This window comes from Heptranchias perlo, unplaced genomic scaffold (genome assembly GCF_035084215.1).
Source record: "Heptranchias perlo isolate sHepPer1 unplaced genomic scaffold, sHepPer1.hap1 HAP1_SCAFFOLD_44, whole genome shotgun sequence".
Classification (NCBI taxonomy): Eukaryota; Metazoa; Chordata; class Chondrichthyes; order Hexanchiformes; family Hexanchidae; genus Heptranchias; species Heptranchias perlo.
Genome location: NW_027139453.1, coordinates 7,026,213 through 7,035,095, shown reverse-complemented (window position 1 = coordinate 7,035,095; position 8,883 = coordinate 7,026,213). Strand labels below are relative to the sequence as shown.

At 44.0% G+C, this 8,883-nt stretch overlaps 1 non-coding gene across 1 annotated transcript; it reads left to right on the top strand.

Moving 5' to 3' along the window:
- The first annotated feature begins 8,512 nt into the window (after positions 1-8,512).
- trnal-cag (transfer RNA leucine (anticodon CAG)) lies at positions 8,513-8,595 on the top strand. The gene has a single exon. It is a non-coding gene; the product is annotated as a tRNA-Leu (tRNA).
- Positions 8,596-8,883: the final 288 nt, after the last annotated feature.

Genomic DNA, 8,883 nt, shown 5'->3' with positions numbered 1-8,883 from the left:
TTTTGCAGTCTCTCAGAATAAAACTGTAAACTTTAACAATCTCATAGAAACACCCTGTAAATATGTATAAACTCACATAACTAACATATAGACAAAAACACACTCAGAGAAACAACCTGTCACTATTTATAGATTCACACAACTATTATATAGACGGGTCACTCTCAGAGAAACAACCTGTCACTATTTATAGATTCACACAACTATTATATAGACGGGGCACACTCAGAGAAACAACCTGTCACTATTTATAGATTCACACAAATATCATATAGACATTTACAAAATCAGAGAAACAACCTCTAAATACTTATTAATTCACGCAGCTAACATTGAAGTGTGAAGTGATGCATTTCGGAAGGGAGAATAAGCCGAGGCAATATAAATTATGTGGTGCAATTTGTTAGTGAGTGCAGAATTGGAGCGACCAGGGGGTTAACATATGGAAATCTTTGTAGGTGGCAAGACAAGTTGAAAAGGCTGTTCAAAAAATTATGCGGATTCCTCGGCTATAGAGGCTGGTAGTAATAAAGCAAGGAAGTTATGTTCAACATTTATACATCACTGGTTAGGCCTCGGCTGTGGTCTTGTGTCCAATTCTGAGCATCAAACTTTCAGAAGGGTGTCATGGACTTGAAGTTGATGCAGGAGAGATTTACTAGAATGGTGCTGGGCTTGAGGGAATTCAGTTATGTGGAGAGACTAGAGAAGCTGGGGTTGTCCTCCTTGGAACAGAGAAGATTAAGGCGAGAATTAATAGAGGTGTTCAAAGTTAAGAGAAAAAAAAATAGCGAAACAAAATGGGTACTGTTTCAACGGCAAGAGGGTCAATATCGACAGTACACAGATTGAAGATAATTGGCAAAAGAGCCGGAGGAGAGATGAGGAGCAATTTCTCTACGCATCGAGTTATTATGAACTGGAATGCACTGTCTAAAAGGGCGGTGGAAGCAGATTCAATAGTAACTGTCAAAAAGGAATTGGTTATATACTTGAAAAGGGGAGCTGCCTTGGGATTACTAACATTGCCGACAGACCCCATGACGTGTCATGGCTTCAGATCAAACCTCTAGCTGATTATCACCATTATCGCCCTCACTCAGCTGATGAATCAGTCCTCCTTCACGTTGAATATCACTTGTTGGAATCGTTGAGAGTAGTGAGGGCACAGAATGTACTCTGGGTGGAGGGATTTCAATATCCATCACCAAGATTGGCTCAGCATTATCACCAGTGCAAGAGTTGGTCGTGTCTTGAAGCCCATAGCTGCCACTTTGGGCTTGTGGCAGCTGCGGCGAGAACAGACAATCGTGAATTGTGGTGGCCAATTAAGCCATTTCCCCACAACTCTGCAAATATTTCCTTTTCAAGTACATATCCAATTACCTTTTCAAAGATACCATTGAATCTACGTCCACTGCCCTTTCAGAAAGTTCACTCCAGGTCATGACAACTCGCTGCACAAAAACAATTCTCCTAACCTCCCGTATGGTTGTTTTGTAAATGATCTTAAATCTGTTTGCTGTGGTTACCGACCCTCCTGCCAGTGGAAACAGGTTCTCCTCTTTTACCATTTACTCTTTCAAAACCTCCCGTAATTATGAACAGCTACATTAAATCTCCCTTTAAACTTCTCTACTATAAAAAGAAAAATCCCAGCTTCTCCAGTCTCTCCCCATAACAGAAGTCCCTCATCCCTGGTTTCAATCTGGTAAATTCGTGCTACACAAGTGCCAAACAATGAACATCTCCAACAAGGGAGACTGCAACCACCTCCACTTGACAGTCAAAGGAATGACCATTATCGAATCCACCACCATCAACATCAAAGGGACCACTATCGACCAGAAACTCAACTGGACCAATCACATAAATGCTGTGGCTATTAGAACAGGTCTGAGGCTGGGTATTCTGTGGCAGGTGGCTCACCTCCTCACTCCCCAAATAATCACAACCTCCGACAAGGCACAAGTCAAAAGTGTGATGGAATTATCTCTGTAGACAGGGGTAGGCCAGGCGGTGAAACCCCAAATAATTCTAAAAACGTTATTACACATTTCTCAATATTAAAGACACTTACACATATTAAATCAAGGAATCTGCAAATGAGCAGGTCATATACAGGACAATATTAGAACCTGTGAACAAACATTGATGGACTCACAATCTGTAAGGGCAGACTTGTTATGTTCTCGGCACCGGGACAGATAGTCAGAAGACTGAGTGAATGCAAAATACTAAAAGGGAACGGTTCAACAAAGATGAGATAGTGAGATAAAAACCGTGAGAAGAACAATGGACAATGAATGTATAACGTCCCACAGACTCACTAAAGAGGATTACATGATTTGAAAGATGACTTAAAGGGTTAACAAATCATTAAATGCAACAGCGACGACAACAACGACAACAACAGCAACAACAAAAACATCTTCCATTGACACACCATCTTTAAAGTAGTAAAACGTCCCAAGGCGCTTCACATGAGCACTATGGATCAAACTTTGATACCGAGACACATAAGGAGATATTGCGTCAGGTGACCAAATGCATGGTCAAAGGTGAAGTTTTTTCGGATCTTCTTGAAGGGTGAGAGAGAGGGAGAGAGGGTGAGAACTTCGGGCCGAGGCAGCTGAATGCAGGTCAACAAGGCCATAGAATGTGCAAATAAATCAATGGGGTTAATTTCTAGAGGAGCGAATTCAAAAGCAGAGAGGTTATGTTAAATTTATATCGAAACTTGGTTAGAACCTACTTCGAGCACTGAGCACAGTTCGAGTCCACATATTACAAAAAGCCGAGAGAGGCACTGGAACACGTTCAAACACGATTTACAATAATGATATCAGAACTGAGAGGTTATAACTGTCAGGAAAGACTGAACAGGCTGTGCTGCTTTTTTTCTAGGAAAGAGAAGTCTGAGAGGTGAACTTATGGAGGTCTTTAAAATTAAGAAGGGGTTCTATAGGGTGGACAGAGAGAAGATGTTTCCCCTTGTGGGGGAGACCAAAACTGCGATGCATAATTTCAGCAATAAATCCAATGGGGAATTAAGGAGAAACGTCTTTACCCAGCAAGTGGTTAGAATGTAGAGCCTGTTAGCAGAATGAGTTGTTCAGGCGAATAGCAGAGATGCATTTAAGGGGAAGTTAGATTAGTATAAGAAGGAGAATGGAATATAAAGATATGATGATAGGGTGAAGTGAGAGGAGGCTCGTGTGGAGCATAAACACCGGCATGGACCTGTTGGACCCAATGGTCTGTTCCTGCGCTGTACATTCCCTGTAATTCTATGTTATTCCCTCTTTCTGCTTGGCTTCCTTCTTTGAGGGAATGGGATTATTGAAAATGTAAATTCAACTGCTGGAAGTAAACTTCAGTGTGAGATCCTCTCTCGCCACGGGATGGACAAATGGCGGATAGACTGAAGACTCTGAGTTAGCAATGGTCGGGTGCAAAACACATTCGGAACAGGAAATGCCCAGTGTGTAAAACCACCACCATCGGACTCGAAGTTGCACTTTTCCGCTAACACCACAACATACACCAAAATCAGACCGCTTATCCATTAAGCCACACGGCCAATGGTTTATGAGCAAAATGTATTGGAGAGAATTCTGAGCAGTTTCAGGGCCAGTCGTCTCCAGGGTGAAAGGGTGAATGACAAATAACAGGTTTCGAATTACTGAAAAGATCCGCTGCGAGCAGGGTTCGAATCTGCCCGGGGAAAGCCCAATGGATTTTGAGTCCAACGACCTTAACTTATGGGTCATCGCAGCTGAAATCACATCCCTTTCAAACAGACACAGAATGATGCGGGACAGACAGCACATCCCTTTTAAACAGACACAGAATGATCCGGTACTGACAGCACATCCCTTTTAAACAGACACAGAATGATCCGGGACTGAAAGCACACCCCTTTTAAACAGACACAGAATGATCCAGGGCTGACAGCACAACACTTTTAAACAGATATAGAGACAGACCAAGATCACTCTCTCTTTCACTGACTCGCTCTCTGTCGCTCTATGTCAATGTCTCTCTATCTGTCTTTCCCGCTCGTTGTATTTCTATCTCTCCGTCTACCGGTCTTTCTCAATCTGCCTCAGCTTTTTCTCTCTCTGTCTCTGCTTGTTGATCGTTGTTTCTCTCTCTCCATCTCTCTGTCTTTCCCTCTCTCACTCTGTCTTCATCTCTCTCTCTCTCTGCCCCCTCTCCCTTCCTATTTCACCCTCACTCTCTCCCTCTCTGACTGTTCATTTCCATCTCTCAGTCTGTCTCTCTTTGTCTTTGTTTCTCTCTCATCATGTTTCTCTTCCTTTATCCACTCTGTCTGCAGAAATAAACGGGTCTTTTTCCGAGTAGCAGGCAGCGAATAGTCGGGTACCGCAGGGATCAATGCTTGGGCCCCAACTATTCACAATAAATAGCAATGATTTGGATGAGGAAACTAATTGTATATTTCCAAATTTGCAGACGACAGAAAGCTGGGGTGGAATCTGAGCTGTGAGGAGGATGCAAATAGGCTCCAATGTGATTTAGACAAGTTGGCTGAGTGGGCAAGAACATGGCAGATGCAGTATAACGTGGATTAATGTGAGGTTATCCAGATTGGTTGTAAAAACAGAAAAGCAGATTATTACCTGAATGGTGATAGATTGGGAAAAGGTGAGGTGCAACGAGACCTGTGTGTCCTTGTAAACCATTCGCTGAAAGCGAGCATTCAGGTGCAGCAAGCAGTTAGGAAGGCAAATGGTATGTCGGCCTTCATTGCAAGATGATTTGAGTAGAGGTCCAGGGATGTCTTACTGCAGTTAAACAGGGCCTTGGTCAGACCACATCTGGAGTATTGTGTGCAGTTGTGGTCTCCTTATCTGAGGAAGGATGTCCTTACTACGGAAGGAGTGCAACGAAGGTTTACCAGACTGATTCCAGGGATGGCAGGATTGACGCGTGAGAGATTGGGTCGAATAAGAACATAAGAACATAAGAAATTGGAGCAGGAGTAGGCCAATCGGCCCCTCGAGCCTGCTCCGCCATTCAATAAGATCATGGCTGATCTGATCCTAACCTCAAATCTAAATTCATGTCCAATTTCCTGCCCGCTCTCCTTAACCCATAATTCCCTTTACTTCTAGGAAACTATCTATTTCTGTTTTAAATATATTTAATGATGTAGCTTCCACAGCTTCCTGGGGCAGCAAATTCCACAGAACTATTACCCTCTGAGTGAAGAAGTTTTTCCTCATCTCAGTTTTGAAAGAGCAGCTCCTTATTCTAAGATTATGCTCCCTAGTTCTAGTTTCACGCATCCTTGGGAACATCCTTACCGCATCCACCTGATCAAGCCCCTTCACAATCTTATATGTTTCAATAAGATCGCCTCTCATTCTTCTGAACTCCAATGAGTTGATTCCGAATCTACTCAACCTCTCCTCATATGTCCACCCCCTCATCCCCGGGATTAACCGAGTGAACCTTCTTTCTACTGCCTCGAGAGCAAGTATGTCTTTTCTTAAGTATGGAGACCAAAACTGTATGCAGTATTCCAGGTGTGGTCTCTCCAATACCTTATATAACTGCAGCAATACCTCCGCACGGTATATGGGGATGTTCGGTCGGGCTGTGATATCTTGTTTCCCATGGAGCGGCAGCAATGCGCGGTCTGAGACTGAATTCGCTGCTTTCCGTCGGCAGCGGTTGATTGAAGAGTGCGGGGCCAGAGAGATTGTCTGAATGTTGTGATTTGTCGCTGCCTCACTCACTCAGGGAACTGGGGAACAGCGAGAAACTGATGGGTTGTTGCTGCGTCCCAAATATGGACTCAACAACTTCTGTTATTAACGGAGGCAGCGCTCCGGGATCCTTTAATGATCGCTCACAAATCAACTGAAACCTTTTCGGATGTGAATACCATTTTAATTTTCCAATAGAAAGGGAGCGACATTCATTGTGGAAACACCATGTCAATATAAACTAAAGAGCACAACTCTAAAAGGGGTACTGGAACAGAGAGACTTGTGCATGAATCGTTGAAGGTGGCAGGACAGGTTGAGAAAGCGGTTAAATAGCAGACGGGATCCTGGGCTTGAAAATAGGGACATAGATTAGAAAAGTATGGAAGTCATGATAAACCTTTATAAAACACTGGTTCGACCACAACTGGAGTATTGTATTTAGTTCTGGACACCACGCTTTCGGAAAGATGTAAAGGCCTTAGAGTGGGTGCAGACGAGAATTACGAGAATGGTTCCAGCGATGAGGGACTTTAGTTACGTGGATAGACAGGAGAAGCTTCGGTTGTTCTCCTTGGACCAGAGAAGGTTGTAAGGAGATGTGTTTGAGGTATTGAAAATCATGAAGGATCGAGACAGATTAGTTAGAGAGTAACTGTTCCCATTGGCTGAAGTTTCAAGAACCAGAGGACACAAATTTCAGGTGATTTTCAAAAGCACCAAAGGTGACATGAGGGGAAAACGTTTTTAAACAACGAGTGGTAAGGATCTGGAATGGACTGCCCGAGGGGGCTGGTGGAGGCAGATTCAATCATAGCCTTCAAAAGGGAACTGGATAAGTACTTGAAAGGAAAAAAATACAAGGCGACGGGGATAGAGCGGGAGAGTGGGACTAGCTGGTTTGCTCTTGCCTTGAGCCGGCGCGGACTCGATGGGCCGAATGTCCTCCTTTCGTGCTGTAACCTTTCTATGATTCTATGATTCTACATGGAAACAGCCTGTTGTCAATCGCTGCAGAAATATCCATGTCACAGAGAGCCAGCTCTCCTGCAACCAATGAGCACACCCTTCGGACCTTGCCTGTCAAGAAGAATTCTGATTTCCGTGAAGTCAATCTCGGATTTTTACAGCAAAATACTGCGGATGATGGAAATCTGAAATAAAAACAGAAATTTCGTCTGTGCTTCTGACGAAGGGTCTTCGACCTGAAACGTTAACTCTCTTTCTTTCTCCAAAGATGCCGCCTGACTTGCTGAGCTTTTCCAGCATTTTCTGTTTTATTTCGTATTTTTATGTATTGTTCCTGCGCCTGCTCTTGGACCGCTGGGTAAATGGTGGAATATCAGCCGCGCTCAGCTGGGAATGTTTCCGTCCTCTTCACTATTAGTGCAAGGGACAACTTTGTAGACGCCGTGTAGTGTTACAGACCGGCCCATCGGACAGGCTCATTTCAACTCATCTCATTTTCAGCAAACCTGAACATTACTGAAATAGAGGATGGTGAATCACAGCTGGAAAAATCAATCCTCTCTATCACCGGGGGACGGAGTCTTCCAAACTTCAGGTGTTTAATGGCAAGAGGAGTTTGATATTCAGAAATAATACGGCACAGATTTTCAATCGGGCAAGATTCACCCCCTTTATTGTGGAAAAAGAAACTGAAAATAAAGAGCTGTTCTATTGTTCGCTGCAATCTGAAGCTTTAACTCAGTGAATTAAAGGCGAATTGTTGCTAATGATCTGTCTGTAGCGCAATCGGTTATCGCGTTTGCTTATTTAATTGTTCAAAGTTGGTGTTTCGACTCCATCCAGGAGCGAAAGGGTAACTTTTACCCGAACTTTCATGGTCTCGCCTTTCCCGGTTTCTAATGTGTGTCTTGGTGCAAGAAAATGGGCCGGAAACATTCCCAGCTGAGCATGGCAGATGTTTCACCATTTACCCAGTGGTCCAATAGCAGGCGCAGGAACAAAATATAAAGAAACCTAAATAAAAACAGAAAATGCTGTAAAGGTCAGCAAGTGATGCGGCATCAGTGGAGAAAGAAACAGAGTTAATATTTCAGGTCGAAGATCCTTCGTCAAAAGCCCAGACAAATTTTCGGTTTTTATTTCAGATTTCCATCATCCGCAATATTTTACGATAAAATCCGAGATTGGCTTTACGGAAATCAGAATTCCTCTTGACAGACAAGGTCTGAAGGGAGGACTCACTTGTTGCAAGAGAGCTGGCTCACTGTGACACGGACATTAATTCGGTGAGCGACACCAGACTCTTTCCCTTTTTCCACAATAAATGTCGTTCCATTTATTTTGGAAAAGTAAAAGGATATTCACATTCCGACAGGTTTCAGTTGATTTCTGAGCGATCATTAAAGGATCCTGCATCGCTGCCTCCGTTAATAACAACATTTCTCAGCCGCATTTCGGATTCAGTAACAAACCCATCAGTTTCTCGCTGTTCCTCAGCTCCCTGAGTGAGTGAGGCCACGACAGCAGCAACATTCAGACCGCCTGTCCGGTCTCGCTTGCTCCAATCAACCGCTGCGGACGGAAAGCTCCGAATCCAATCTCAAACCGCGCGTTACTGCCTCTCCCCGGGAAACAATATTCCACCGCGCGACCAAACCTCCCCATAGACCGAGCACTGGCACAGGGAAATCTGGGGAACTGGTATCCTTTTCACCCGGTCTCCCTCCAGGAATGACCAAGAACCAGAGTGAAACGGTCACTGGGCCTCTATGGAAAATCAGGGTTACTAAATTAGCAATTGCTGAGTCAGGATGGCCGAGCGGTCTAAGGCGCTGCGTTCAGGTCGCAGTCTCCTCTGGAGGCGTGGGTTCGAATCCCACTTCTGACATTTCGACCTTTGCCAACACAGACTGATTTTTACTTCTTTCGGCTGCAGGCGATTTTTGGGCCCAGTTTATTTGTTCTTTCCAGAAAACCAATCCGCCATCCTTCCACGGCAGGTTTATTTCTATTTGTTGTAAGAATGTATAGTCCTGGGGCTCAGCAGAACACGGCCCGTCCCATCAATCCATTGTGAAACAGACCAGTGTTGTCCAATACCTTGGCCACTAAATAAAAATGAGTCATGAACACAGTCTTTGGGCCTGTGTTCTGAATACTCATATTTGCATGCGGT